Raw genomic sequence first — 16,418 nt, forward strand, 5'->3', positions numbered from 1 at the left:
TAATTTTATTGTATGTGTAAAGTAAAAAACATGACCAAAACCTGTTCTTTAAACATATTATTTTCATATTGCTAATTTTTACATATTACAGTTTTATGTGCATTTTTGTTACTTTAAAAAATTATGTTACCATAAGCTACAGAGCTATAAGACCTCATTATTGGATTTTTACTTTGCTCTTGTCCAGTCTTACTTTTTCTGACCTTTTCTTATTATTTATTCTGGGGTGTTTCACAAAAGTTTTGTAATGCTAAGTACTTTATTATCTTATATTTAAGATATTGCTTGTTAATTAGCGAGTGTTTCCTAAAAGTATTCAGTACTTTAGTTTAGAAAATCAACAAGTGACCTAATGCACTTATTATTTTTAACGCTGTTCTTTATTTGGAATTTTGCCTGCAATTCCACCACAGAGAGACAGAGGGAGGTCACCCCAAGTAGATCACAAATAACACTCTGACACTCTTGGACAACTTAATAATAATAATAAAAATAATAATAATAAGCCCCTCCTTTAACCGCCACCTTATCGTGGTGGAGGGGTTTGCGTGTCCCAATGATCCTGGGAGCTCTGTTGTCCGGGGCTTTATGCCCCTGGTAGGGCCACCCAAGGCAAACTGGTCCTAGGTGAGGGATGAGACAAAGAGCAGTTAAACAAACCTCCTATGATGAAAAACAATTTTGGACGGCGTTTTCCCTTGCCCGGACGCGGGTCACCGGGGCCCCACTCTGGAGCCAGGCCTGGAGGTGGGGCTCGATGGCGAGCGCCTGGTGGCCGGGCCTGCACCCATGGGGCTCGGCCGGGCACAGTCCGAAGAGGCAACGTGGGTCCCCCTTCCCATGGGCTCACCACCTATGGGAGGGGCCAAGGAGGTCGGGTGCAGTGTGAGTTGGGTGGTGGCCGAAGGCGGGGACCTTGGCGGTCCGATCCTCGGCTACAGAAGCTGGCTCTTGGGACGTAGAATGTCACCTCTCTGAAGGGGAAGGAGCCTGAGCTTGTGCGCGAAGTTGAGAGGTTCCGGCTAGATATAGTCGGACTCACCACGACGCACAGCTTGGACTCTGGAACCAATCTCCTTGAGAGGAGCTGGACTCTGTACCACTCTGGAGTTGCCCCCGGTGAGAGGCGCCGAGCGGGTGTGGGTGTACTTATTGCCCCCTGACTTGGAGCCTGTACATTGGGGTTTACACCGGTGGACGAAAGGGTAGCCTCCCTTCGCCTTCGGGTGGGGGGACGGGTCCTAACTGTTGTTTGTGCGTATGCACCGAACAGCAGTTTGGAGTACCCACCCTTTTTGGAGTCCCTGGAGGGGGTGCTAGAGGGCATACCTTCTGGGGACTCCCTTGTTCTGCTGGGAGACTTCAATGCTCACGTGGGCAATGACAGTGAGACCTGGAAGGGCGTGATTGGGAGGAATGGCCCCCCCGATCTGAACCCGAGTGGTGTTTTGTTATTGGACTTCTGTGCTCGTCACGGATTGTCCATAACGAACACCATGTTCAAGCATAGGGGTGTTCATATGTGCACTTGGCACCTGGACACCCTTGGCCTCAGTTCGATGATCGACTTTGTGGTCGTGTCGTCGGACTTGCGGCTACATGTCTTGGACACTCGGGTGAAGAGAGGGGCGGAGCTGTCAACTGATCACCACCTGGTGGTGAGTTGGCTTCGATGGTGGGGGGAGGATGCCGGTCAGGCGTGGTAGGCCCAAACGTGTTGTGAGGGTCTGCTGGGAACGTCTGGCAGAGCCCCCTGTCAGAAGTAGCTTCAACTCCCACCTCCGGCAGAACTTCGACCACATCCCGAGGGAGGTGGGGGACATTGAGTCCGAATGGGCCATGTTCCGTGCCTCTATTGTTGAGGCAGCTGACCGGAGCTGTGGCCGTAAGGTGGTCGGTGCCTGTCGTGGCGGCAATCCCCAAACCCGTTGGTGGACACCGGCGGTGAAGGATGCCGTCAAGCTGAAGAAGGAGTCCTACAGGACCCTTTTGTCCTGTGGGACCCTGGAGGCAGCTGATAGGTACCGGCAGGCCAAGCGGAATGTGGCTTTGGTGGTTGCTGAGGCAAAAACTCGGGCGTGGGAGGAGTTTGGGGAGGCCATGGAGAACGACTTTCGGACGGCTTCGAGGAGATTCTGGTCCACCATCCGGCGTCTCAGGAAGGGGAAGCAGTGCAGTGTCAACACTGTATATGGTGGGGATGGTGCGCTGCTGACCTCGACTCGGGACGTTGTGGGTTGGTGGGGGGAGTACTTCGAAGACCTCCTCAATCCCATTAACATGCCTTCCAATGAGGAAGCAGAGCCTGGGGACTCGGAGGTGGGCTCCCCCATCTCTGGGACTGAGGTCACCGAGGTGGTCAAAAAACTGCATCGGTCTGTCGTGGTGAAAAAGGAGCTGAGCCGCAAGGCGAAGCTCTCAATTTACCAGTCGATCTATGTTCCTACCCTCACCTATGGTCATGAGCTATGGGTAGTGACCAAAAGAACGAGATTGCAAATACAAGCCGCTGAAATGAGTTTCCTCCGCAGGGTGTCTGGGCTTTCCCTTAAAGATAGGGTGAGAAGCTCAGTCATCCGGGAGGGACTCAGAGTAGAGCCACTGCTCCTCCGCATCGAGAGGACTCAGATGAGGTGGCTCGGGCATCTGATCAGGATGCCTCCTGGACGCCTCCCTGGTGAGGTGTTCCAGGCACGTCTAACCGGGAGGAGGCCCCAGGGAAGACCCAGGACACGCTGGAGGGACTATGTCTCTCGACTGGCCTGGGAACGCCTTGGGATTCTCCCGGAAGAGCTAGAAGAAGTGGCCGGGGAGAGGGAAGTCTGGGCATCTCTGCTCAAGCTGCTGCCCCCGCGACCCGACCTTGGATAAGTGGGAGACAATGGATGGATGGATGGATGGATAATAATAATACAATGCCTTGCATGATGCAAAAATTGGTTTCCACACCATCGCAGGCATACCTGGCATTGCAACTGTAGAGGATGGAATGCTCATCCCTATTCACAGCCCCAGCCTCTTGAATCCCATTTATACCTGTTGAAAAGGATTCTCAGTGTTAAATGCAGCGGTTATTTGTAACCCACCACCAGAGATTTTTTGCAGGCCTTATTGCCAAGCGGCCTGGGACTACAAAGGATGCGTACTGTATGTTTAGTCCAACTGTAGAGTGTTTCAGATGGCAAAGTATGGTGCATTTGTTGGTGGCTGGTTACGAGGATCTTTGCAAAAAGCTAATAACTCCAGTACTGAATCCCCAAACCATGGCTGAGGAGAGGTAGAACAGCACACACCAAAGCATGCTCACTATTGTAGATCGCACAATGAATATGTGGAAGATGCGATTCTAGTGCCTGCTTTAAGTCTTTAGGCCAGGGCTTCCATGAGCCTTGGAAAACATTCTTCATTTTTTTCTGCTCCTCCATATGTTGTTTTAACTCTTCTTTTGTGTTATATTATTTTCTTTTCCTATCATTTCTAGCCATTGTTCTTTTTTGTATGGAAGCGTAGTCATATTTTGAGCCTGGTTATAGATTTTTGACTGATAATGTTAAAATTTACCCGTTAGTCAAAATGTTAATTTAATTATTTAATGTTTTTTTACTACATTTGTACATGTCAAGTGTGATAACACAACGTATACTGTATTTGACCATTCAAATATGTATGATTGATGTTCCTGTTATCAACAGTCTTCTTTTCTGACATGGACACTGGGAAGAGGCCCAACAAAAAAGTACATGGAAATCGTTTATTAAATGTCAAGTAACAAAGGGCTTCGGGAAACACTCAGGAAATTCACTTGTTCTTCACCTACATCATTTGCTATCTCATTTATTATACAATAAGATTTATCGTTTTTGGGTAACACACCCCTGATTGTCAGTGTTTCCAATGTGTCACAGCAGTATTCCATTTGCATCCATTTGGTAAGTGCTGGGAATAATTTACTGTGAAGGGTTGCAACCAAATGTGACAATAATTTCAGAAATTAAGAATTATCCTATAGTTAAATGAGTGCACAATGCATTGACTTAGCATGAGTATATGCTCAATCATGTCTGAGAATAATAAACTTATTATTACTCGCATATTCTTTTAATAGCATTAGCTGTAAGAGACCTTCCATAAAGAATGAAAAATGAACATGTCATAATTTAATTGGTACAGCAACTCACAGCCAAAACAATGGTGCATTCTTTAAGGAGGAAATCCACTCTTAATTCTGCATCTTTACTATTCAGGTTAATCTTTCAAATTAATTGTATGTTTTTAGTGGATTCAAGTCATTGTTGGCTTGTCTTTTTTATTAGCAAAGAAATCCAGTACCATCCATTATCCAACTCCCAGGATGTACCTCAAAGAAAATTAGTTTAATGGCCATTTAATTAGTTTAATGACCATTGTAGGCCTCACTAGCAACATGCTTCAGCCTAACACTCAATTCATTCATTCATACATTCATTTATTCATTTTGGAACTAGTTTAATTACAGTCATATGAAAAAGTTTGGGAACCCCTCTAAGCCTACATAATAATTTAGTCTACTTTCAACAAAAAAGAGAACAGTGGTATGTCTTTCATTTCTTAGGAACATCTGAGTACTGGGGTGTTTTCAGAACAAAGATTTTTAGTGAAGCAGTATTTAGTTGTATGAAATTAAATCAAATGTGAAAAACTGGCTGTGCAAAAATTTGGGTGCCCTTGTAATTTTGCTGATTTGAATGCATGTCACTGCTCAAAACTGATTACTTGCAACACCAAATTGGTTGGATTAGCTCATTAAGCCTTGAACTTCATAGACTGGTGTGTCCAATCATGAGAAAAGGTATTTAAGGTGCTCAATTGCAAGTTGTGCTTCTCTTTAACTCTCCTCTGAAGAGTGACAGCACGGGATCCTCAAAGCAACTCTCAAAAGATCTGAAAACAAAGATTGTTGAGTATCATGGTTTAGGAGAAGGCTACAAAAAGCTATCTGAGGTTTAAACTGTCAGTTTCAACTGTAACGAATGTAATCAGGAAATGGAAGGCCACAGGCACAGTTGCTGCTAAACCCAGCAGGTCTGGCAGGCCAAGAAAAATACAGGAGCGGCATATGCACAGGATTGTGAGAATTGTTATAGACAACTCACAGATCACCTCCAAAGACCTGCAAGAACATCTTGCTGCAGATGGTATATCTGTACATTGTTCTACAATTCAGTGCAATTTGCACAAAGAACATCTGTATGGCAGGGAGAAAGAAACCCTTTCTGCACTCACGCCAGAAACAGAGGCGCTTGTTGTATGCAAATGCTCATTTTGACAAGCCAGATTCATTTTGGAAAAAAGTGCTTTGGACTGATGAGACAAAAATTGAGTTATTTGGTCATAACAAAAAGGACTTTGCATGGTGGAAGAAGAACACCACATTCCAAGAAAAACACCTGCTACCTACTGTTAAATATGGTGGAGGTTCCATCATGCTGTGGGGCTGTGTGGCTAGTTCAGGGACTGGGGCCCTTGTTAAAGTCGAGGGTCGGATGAATTCAACCCAATATCAGCAAATACTTCAGGGTAATGTTCAAGCATCAGTCACAAAGTTGAAGTTACGCAGAGGTTGGATATTCCAACAAGACAATGACCCAAAACACAGTTCGAAATCTACAAAGGCATTCATGCCGAGGGAGAAGTACAATGTTCTGGAATGGCTGTTACAGTCCCCTGACTTGAATATCATCGAAAATCTATGGGATAATTTGAAGCAGGCTCTCCACACTCGGCAGCCTTCAAATGTAACTGAACTGGAGAGATTTGTATGGAAGAACATGTTTAATAACATGCTTTAACACATATCATCATGAAAATGATATCACGTATACTTCTCAGTATTTGAATTACTCAGAGAGCTGTAATATTACGAACGTAATGGATTCTATGTCCTGTCGGAGGAAGAGCACGTAATAATTCAGGCACATAGAGCACATATAAGATCAAATACAGTACACAACAAAGCATCTAACGTGCTACTTTAGTTATGATGGGATTTGAGAAACTAGTAAATTAAACGATGATTTTAAGATGAAGTTTATGATGTTCTATTTTAATGACAAAATAAACTACGTGATTAAAGTGCAAATTTCGAGACTAAAGTTGACATTTCGTGCTTTTTTCACACTGTGTGCCTTTTTTTTCACTGTACCCTAATAAGCTTTCATATGACACTCAGACGGTGGGCTACGAGTCGCCTTTTCACGCTGACTTTGATATCTGACAACTTTTTTACTGTTCGACTTTGTGAACTTCAGCTTTCGAGTTTCTCCGACACGCTATGTCAGTTGATCGACTTCCTTTTGTTGCTTATATAACTGTTTAAACCAACAAATAGTATGTTTTTCTTTGCCTCCATTTGGTATTCACTAAATTTCTTCTATTTTTCCTCGTACTTTTGCCATTGCCATTTCACAGAACGCTGGGCTTAAGGGCTATTTATATTGATTTGCATATTCAAAGAGGTAATTCTGGGAGGTGTTGGGGCGAGACAGCAAGCGCGTGCACGTGTGTTTATTTCCACGCTGAGCGGGATTTATGTAGCGGAAGAACGCGGAAGTTGGCGAACGCACAGATTCCTGCATCTGGATTTTTCTGTGCATAAACACATTTTGGCTTTTGTGCTTACATCATGTTATAGTGCGAATTCTACGCACGGTGTTATGCATGAGGCCCCAGGTCTCCAGCAGCAAGGAAGAATTAGTGATATCCACTTCATGACCTCTTTAGCATTTTACTTTTATATTTTTTTATAACCTGTTGTGTTTACTCATTTGCAGGCAGAGTGATCCTCTGGATGAAGACTTAAAGAAACATACACAGATTTGATCTTCACTATGTACTCACTTGGTTACCTCAGATTGTAAAGCTAAGAAAAAACTTGACTTCATCTATTACTGCAACACAAATGCCTTCCACTTGTCCTTTAAATATAAAGCAATTTATAATATTGTTCCTGTTCACTTTAAAAGACATTAGTAGGCAAGTACTTGTTTAAACTAACAAAAAGGATGAGTCAACTGCCATTCATTGTTAATGTGTTCAACCTTTTAAATGCTTTGTAGTGCAAGAATGAAAGGAGAACAATAGGAGATCTCCCTTGCTAATCATTTTATTTTTTTTAAATAGTTGTATAATAGGTTTAATTAAGAAATGAATGGTGACACCCTTAATGCTGCTTTCTCGGAGACTGAGCTTTCTGGGATAAATCTTGCACATGATCACTATCTGAGTTTTCATGTCATACCTGTGTGAGAGTGTGGGGTTTGCTCAGGGTACTGTATGTTTGTTGTCTTACATATCCCAAAGATATGCATTTTAAGTTAATTCACAACTGTCAGTTGGCACATGTTGAGTGTCATTGTGTGCATGATTCGACCCTGTAGTGGACTGATACCAGGAATAGTCCTTGCAATGGCATTCAATACTGCCATAATACTCTCCAGATCCTCATCATGAATTGGATTAAGCAGCATTAACAATACTATGTTATTTTATGACTAAGAAATTGAAGTAGTTAAAGAGCACAGTACTGTGATCACTGCTATTGCTTCAAACTTTGAGAGTTCTGGGATAAAATCTAAACCTGGGTATTGTTTATGTTAGGTTTGCATATTCTGTCTTTGTCTGCATGGATTTTCTTGGGCTTCCTCCTTTATTCTGAAGAAGGAGAGGTGAAATGATTAATCGGTGTGTAAGTATGCTTTACCATGGATTGCTGATATGCATCTAATGCTACTATACAGCCTCAGGCTCCCTGTATCACTGAACTAGATTAAACTTGTTTAAAAATTTGATGATAAAAAGAGAGATAAATTTTGATGAGAATGACTTGAAGGTTTAGTGCCAAAAAACTAGAATAACTTTATTTAGCAAGATGTTTTGGTTTCCATCTTGGTCTTTTGCATTAATGATTTGGAATTAAGCTTATAGCATCCAATAGTGCCTTACAGGTTGCAAAATAACCCTGTTCTTGTTCTTAGTGGATATGGTCACTGCAATCAATATTTTTCCTAAGAGCTGTGACAGACACAATGCCAGCAGTCCTAGAATCAATATCCAGAATCAGCAATCCATTGCAGTTTACGTAAGCTATAAGCCATAGTGGGGGATTCTTGTGAAGCATGAGCTAAATTTATAAAATGCCAAAGACCAGACAAATGTACACTGTTGCTTTGACAGCTCTCATATGGTTTATTGGTTAAGTGGCTTTGTCAGTAAATTCATAAACTATATTCTTATTGTATTAAATAGAATCGTCAAAAATAAAGAGTCGGGGCACCATAGGGAAAACCTTGTTTAATGGTGGATTGCTCTGACAAAATATGAACAAAAAGAAATACAGTATGATGGGCACTGGTCTATTAACATCTTGTTCAAGTGCAAGTGTAGAATAGCTGCCTATTTCTGGTATGTCAGGTCTTAAGTAGGTCCCAGAACCAGAAGAGTAGATCCCAGGAACAGATGAGATGGGACTTGCAGTGAATGAACCAAAGTGATGTCAAAGGTCCTCCAGTGTGCAGTCTTTGCATATGAGGACAAAAAGAAGAGAGGCATAAATGACAGCTCCAGCCAGTGGAATTACAGTCGTTGTAGAGGCTCTGAATATGCCCTCTGTGCATGCGTGTGTGACATAGTATTATGATTTTCTTTTAAATAAATGTCATGAAAATGACATACTGTATTTGTGGACCATACCACAGTGGTGGAAAAGTTAATGTTTCTGATTCACATTTCTAGAGTATTGGGGTCAAATCCCAGCCCAGATACTTTCCATTGGGAGTTTTCACATTTCTCCATGTGTCTCTGTAGGCTTTCTCCAAGTAGGACAGTTTTTAACTGATTACCAAAAAATATGCATGTTAGATTAATGCTGACTATAAATCAGCCAAGCATGACTGAGTGTGGAAGTGTAACACTGAAGGCACATCTCGTACTCCTCTTGTGTTCACACTTTAGCACTTCTATATTGGGAGATTCAGCAGAGATGTCACATCTGTGTTTGTTTGCTCTCTTTTCATCCTTCCTTAATGAAGAAACTTCACCAAGTATGTACATTATGTGTAAAGGTCATTCACAATATTAAACATGTAGATGGGATGCTTGTCTTGTGTGGTGCTCTGAGAGATTGATGGTTGAATTTTGGCCAGAAACAAAAAATTGTTTTGAATGATTTCAAGCATGGAAGAATAGGGCAGTGTTGAAACTTTGCAGATGCCTAATTTCAATTTGTGATATATTTTAATTCTCAGTTGCTTTGTTGGACTATGCTGTTTATTTGGAAGCACAGGCAGATATGTGACACAATCAGGGTCATACAGTAATTCAGGATTGGTGGGAGGGCATTGATCTGGTAACCTTATTGGTTTGTATTTAAGTGCTACAGTCACAAAGTCCTAGTGCTTGTCAAGGATTCACCTAATGTTAGTTAATCTCTGGACATAGCTGGGTAACCAGAGAATGGAACAAAAGTAACAAGATGTGCAGGGCCATTGTCTAGCCTTGACATTTGAACTAAATATCCACAAGATTTATGCCAATTGTCCTATTGTGAAACAACATGGCACAATAGGTTGTACTGGTAACCATGCCTGATATTTACCCAGCAAGCAATTCAACGTGTGACTGGTACGTGGAAAGACTTTGTGTCAAATAGTGTGGAAAGTCATTTCCTGTAGTGAATGAGGAGTGATGGTGTGAGCAATAGTGTGATTCAGTACTGAGCAAAATAATAGGCCATATAGGGGTCTTCCTAAGAGTATTTTGTGGAACAGTAAATGTGTTTGATTTAAATTTAATAAAATAATCCATTCAAAAAGATGATGTAAAAACTCAATATCTTTAAGCTTTCGGTAATTATGAAAATAAATAATTATTGCATGCATGTGTATTTTCATGGTTTGAATTTATAGCACTGCTCATTCCAACACTTTTTTATGAGAGTAAATCATGCAAGTAGCATGAACAGAGCATGATTTCATTAATTTAGGTTAGTTCATGTTTACGATGAAGTTTTTGATGTTAAATGTGGAAAAGAGATGTTGTTGTCCCAGTTATTGTGGTTTGTGCAGCTTTAAAAAGCACATGTTCTACATCCAGGATTTTAAACTAGAAATCATCTTTTTGTGACAGACCACATGTAACTGTGCTTTGCCAGCTTTTCATTATTCTGATTGTTTCAGCAAGTGAGGTCACTGTTGTCATTTTCATCATTTGTCCTGCTTTTATTATTATTTAAAAAACCAGTTGGGACATGATATCATTAATTAATCATTTGTTGTACTCCTAGAACTATGCAGCTTGCCTAATGGATTGCATCAGTAATAAAGTGGATCACTCTGTCCTTAGGATGTAATTTTTTATTTTTATTAATGGCTCAAGATTGAGAAAGTGCTAATGATGTGGCCACAATTCAGAGATGTAAAGCAACAATTAAGGAGAGGAAGATGCAATTATTATATCTGTATGTTCTTCTGTGAGGATTATGTGTTTTGATTTCCTTCAGTATCTTTCAGACATCCTTGTTAAGAGAAATGCTCAGGGTTATGCAGGTAAAGGCCTATGAAATATCTTTCCAGTTTGTAAGACTCGAGGACTGTGTTGCTAATGTAGGCAACACTGGAGCACCACAAGAATCAGTCCTGTCTCCTTTTCTCTTCACTTTGTACACCTCTGAATATAAATAAAACACCAGGTCATGTCACTTGCAGAAATTCTTAGATGATTCTGCTTTTATTGGGTGTATTGATAAGGAGGATGAGACAGGATATACTGTAGGAGTCAGATAGGGAACTTTGTTTCTTGGTAAAAAAAAAAATTGTCTGAAACATATCATCAACAAAACCAAGGAACTGGTTATTCACTTTCACTGCACTAAAGAGGCTCTATACCTGATCACTATTCAGGGAGCAAAAGCAGAGGCAGTGCACTTCTGCAAGTACTTGGGGATCCAATGACAGGCTGGATTGGTCTCATAACACAGAGGAACTATATAAGAAAGGGCAGAGCAGACTCTTAGGAGACTGCGCTCCTTTAATGTGGACAATGACATCCTTTTCTATACCCCTGTTCTACAGCCGTGTGATGGCCAGTGAGATTTTCCATACTGTTGTGTGCTGGGCCAGTGACAGCACTTTGAGAGAGGCCCAAAAAATCAAGAAGCTAATTAAATGTCAGGCTTACTTATGGGACTCACTCTGGAGCCTCTGGAGGTAGTAATGAAGGACAGAATGAAAACAAAACTGAGTGTCATTATGAACAATGATGGTGTAATCAGAATATAAGTTTAATATGTCACTGTTCTCTGTACAAAAAATATTTTATAAATCCACTCACATGTACAGCTAACACAAGGTCAGATTTAGCACACAGGAGTTCACCATATAAGAACTGCTAGGTAAGCTTTTTAAGACAAGACAAGTTAAGGACAAACTGCGAAATGGGCATTGTACTATTTTTGTGTGTCAGAGTCAGCATGACATTCCATCTTCTTTTCCATGTTTGGAATGCCATGATTTACCTAAGTGGGGGCCTACACATGGAGAAAGAGTATAAAGCTTTCATTGCCCGGAACATTGCCCAGCACTCCTTTGAAGCCGACGGACGGATGGGAGATAACGTCATCCGATCCTGAAAATCCTTCCAGCGCAGTGATGAAAATGGCAGACTGTATACATCGAGCTCCCACTTTGATAACGGTCTTGTCAAGGCTTCCTCGTCTGTTATGCCGCGTAAACCGTCATTAAAAAAAAGCTGTTATTTCTCCTATGTGATTTCTTACCGCCGTATCACTAAGGGAGGGGTATCGCCTTTTAATATCATATCTATATAGTGTGGGAAGCAGCCCGGACACAGACAGACGGACATCATTTAAAAGTCCAACACACGTTTACTGTATTTAATTACTAAAGTGCACAAACCCAGTGCTGCAGCACCAATCACCCCCAAAGTCCAGGCCTCTTTCCACACTGCCTTTCCTCTCTTCAGGCCGCCTCTTTCCTCTCCCAGACCTCGTCCTCTTCCACCCGACTCCAGCCCTGAATGAAGGGAGGCGGCCCCTTTTATGTTCCCCCGGATGTGCTCCAGGTGTACTCCGGCAATCTTCCACCGACACGCCCCAGTGTGGCGGAAGTGCCGGCTGTATCCCTGTACGCACTCCAGGCGTCCCTGCTCCTCTTCCCCACAGCACTTCCTGGTGTGGTGGAAGTGCTGAGGTTCAGGACTCTCCAGGCATTGGGGCGCCCCCTGGCGGTGACCACGGGCCCCTCCAGGGTTGAGCTTCAAAGCTCTGTACCCGTGGCCACCACAGCAACCAGGGCGGTGGCCCCCTCATGGTCTGAAGGAGGTGTGAGCCCTCCTCCGGTCTTCCTGGGAGTCCCGGCTGGATACCACCCCCAGCCGCGTGCCACAATAGTTTCAGGTTATGTAACATGCTGCAATTACAAAAGAACTTATTCCAACCAGGGAGCTGGCGCACAAACACTAAGGACTTTCAAATAATGCATCATTTAGCAGAATTGTGTCAAAATAATCTAGTGGGGCTCCTTTCTAACAATGGCTAAACTCCTCTAAAATGCTTCACGGCTACTGTAACTGCTGAGTTAGGAGTTTTCTTTCATTTAAGTCATTCTGGTGCATATTTGAAAGGATCATTGTTTTTTTGTATTATAATATTATTTATTTATCTATTGAGTTTCTGTAAAAAGCCATTTTTCACTCTGGGAACTATGTATATGCATGATTGTGTTACAAGAAACCCTTATGGACTCCTTGTTTATGCTCTGATTTTTATTTCTTTTCCTTAACAAAGCAAAAAAATAATAATTTGGGTGGTAAGATTAAATATTTCAATGTTTAAAGTGATTAATTTATTTATAGGGGTGACTTTGAGGCTTTACAGCTCCAGGATCTTGGGTTCAATCCTCACTTCAGTTTCTATGTGAAGATTATATATTCTCTTTGCCTCTAGGGAAATGTGTTCCAGTACTTCAAAGGCAAATGCCAGTCAGGTTAATTATGGAGTCAAAACTGGTTTGGTGTGAGTGATTGTGAGTGTGTAAGGGAGTTTATCCTGGAAATAGATTGGCTTTTTGGTCCAGGGTTGGTTTCCAATTTGCACTTGATGCTCTGTGGGATATACTGTAGTCCTCTAGCACCCTAAATTAGAATAAACAAATCCAAGAAATTAACAGAGTCTACACATTTTAGACATAACCTCTAATTTGCTCAGTCTTTCATCTTTCAGCTGCTGTGAATTTAGCACTAGAGTGCTATGCAAATATTGCATCTAATAGTGAACATTTAGACAAAACAATTTTAATTCATGGATGCAGCTGCACTCTTAAAAGAAAATGTTCTTTAAATATTCCATAAATATTGAAGGTATGAAATGCTACAGAAAAAACAGGCAATTTGAACATATGGCCGATCCTGGAAGAAACTTACACAGAGTCAGAACAGCAAAGCCATTTAGGAAGTGCATAGCAAGAAGACTGGCATTAGAAAATCTAGATGATATAGTCTGTTCCTCTCTTTTAGCAGGAAAGTTTAGTATAAGACTCCTCAGAGGGATCACTGTAAAACCACAATGCTTATACTGCCCAAAAAGAGGTAAAACAGGGAACCAAAAGCTACACTTTCATTGACTGAATTTCCTAATTATTACTGGTGTGAGTGTCCTCATTGGGTTAAAAAAGGATGTCCACATACCCACTGAAACCATTTCCTCATTGTGATCCAAATATGGTGTTTTTCGGTCTTGCCTCTAATTATTTCATTATACTTTCCCAGTATTCATGTGATTTTCAGGCTACAACAATGCAAAAAGCACTTGAATAAAAAAATACAAATTTATTTTCTATCAGTTAGTAATTACTATTCTAGATTATTGACTATGCTTTAAGACATATAACAAGAATATAACAATTATGAAATTGTAGGGAACAAGCTGAAATAACCAGAACTAAAAAATAAATGGCCAGTTTTCCTGATTCAAGTGTAAACCATTATTGAGAAGAAAAAAAACATAACTGACCTTTAAAAAAGGCTTAGAAAATGGTGGGAAGAAGTAACTGTAAGATTTTCGCAACCTTTCTTACAACCTCAGAATCCCAGCAGCATATCATTAGACGAACTCAAAGAAAGCTGGTATGAAGGCAAAATTGATTTTAGCAAGATCGTTGTTAAGAAAATGAGGAATTAGTTTTTGTAGAATGCAGAAGAGTGATAATTAAGTGTTGCTGGAATGTATTTAACTTTAGCCGTGCTGTGAATTTGAGTTCTTATCAAATAGATTTCATTTTTTCTTTATGAGGTGAAATAAAGCTGGCAGGGGATAAATACAGAGAAAAAATCTTTCTTTCAGTACTATTTTTCTTTGGTATTGCATATAGGAATCTGTCACAATTGGCTGTGTAGTTTGGGGCTGCACAGGCCTACTGCACTCACCATCAATACCAATCATACAACTAGTTGGCAGAACTTTTCTAGAAGGGTGACTCTTTTGACTACAGAAAGCAACTCTAGGAGGAAGAAACAGATGACTAAAGTTTATAAGAGGAGTAGTGTATTTAAAGCAAAGTAAGTTATCAAAAACTTTGCAAACTGTCAAACAGCTTTGTTCAGTTTCAACCTGCATTATATTCTCTAAATATAAGGGTGATACTAAAATTAATTAGCAAAGCTGTATTACACATATACATTTAGCAACTGAAGAATGAATGTTGACTGATAGGTAGTGCCATTCCTTGTCACACCCTTGAGTGACTAATGACATCTGTGACAGATGTCCAGGGATCTTGCCCCACCGGGACACCGGAAGACAGGAAGGACTGGGAAAAGGGCAGTATCTTCCCTGGACCACAAGGGGTTGATCTCCCGGGATTACTTGGGAGTCACAGAGCTTGGAAGCTTAACCCTATGGAGGGACGTGGTCACCACCAGGGAGTGCCTGGACAGCTCCAGAACAGTGGTCTGCAACACTTCTGCCACACCTGGAAGTGCTGCCAGAAGAGGAGCTGAACTCACAGGCACCACTTCTGCCACACCCGGAAGTGCTGCCGGATGTTAATTAGGGAGCACCTGGAGCACTTCCGGGTGCTGTATAAAAGGGGCTGCCTCACTCCACTCAGGAGCCGGAGTCAGGTGGAAGAGGACAGAGCTTGCCTGGGAAGAGTTGAAGGCAGTAGTGAGGAAAGAAAGGATTATTTGATGGTGATAGGTGCATTGTGTTCTTGTGTGGTGTAATAAACGTGTGTTCTGGGACATTCTGTGTCTGCCTATTTGTATCTGGGTCCGAATATTCCACACATCATTGGCTTAAACTATGTTATGACACAGATGTTTGGCAAAATGAGTGAGAGTGATGTAACATTTTATCAGTGTGCTGTGATTGAATTTATTGTTAAAGAGGAAATTCCTATGGCTGATATTCATTGTAGGCTTCAGCATGTATATGGAGATGTGTACATGGCTATCAGTAGTGTGAGAAAGTGTGCAAAGTATTGCAGTGATCCCTTGCCTATCGCTGAAGTTACATTCCAGACCCATCAGTGATAGGTAAAAATCCGCGATATAGAAAGACCATATAAATAAAATACCCCTCCCACACGCTTTAAACACATGTAAGCTTATTAAAACACACTTTGTAAACATATATGATATGTGGATGTCGGGCTAAGGATATGAGTAACATAATAATAATAATAATAATAATGTAGCGTACCATCGATTCATTCAAGCCGTAATGGTGAGTGCTGTCCGCGTAATGCTTTCCTTCCCTTCTTAGAAGATGCAGGATTCTTGGGAGACATTGCAGGGCTTAAAACAAAACAAAAAGTTCACAAAAAGTTTACTCACAACAATCGAGTCACAAGCAAGGTATGCAATACGCAGATAACTGAGATGGGTCGGGGACCCACGCTTGCTGTTCTTGCGAGATTATACCACATTAGCAGCAGCCAATCAGAGCCCAAGAGAATGAAAATCCCACTCTGATTGGTTGAGTCTCCTCTTTCAACCAATAACGGGTCTTGTAAGAAATCATCTGGGTACTGTAACACGAAACTCTTTGTCTACCGTAGTGACTGCTGAAAACCGTATGCTTTGTTATGAATTGGCTGCAAAGTACACTACAGGTAGGATGTACTTATTGAATTTTTCCGCGATATAGCGGGGGCACAATAGCTGAACCGTGATACAGCAGGGGATCACTGTATAAAGATGGTTGTACTGATGTGTAAGATCGGCCTCAGAGTAGTTGCCTTCAAACAGCCTCTACAGAACAAAACAAGGGAAGATTCAATGAGAGATGACAGATGTGTAATGGTGAGAGAAATAGCACAGCTAGGAAGAGGACAGAATGCAGTCCAAGAGATGATTGAAAGCTTGTG

Source organism: Erpetoichthys calabaricus, chromosome 1, assembly GCF_900747795.2.
Source record: "Erpetoichthys calabaricus chromosome 1, fErpCal1.3, whole genome shotgun sequence".
Lineage (NCBI taxonomy): Eukaryota > Metazoa > Chordata > Cladistia > Polypteriformes > Polypteridae > Erpetoichthys > Erpetoichthys calabaricus.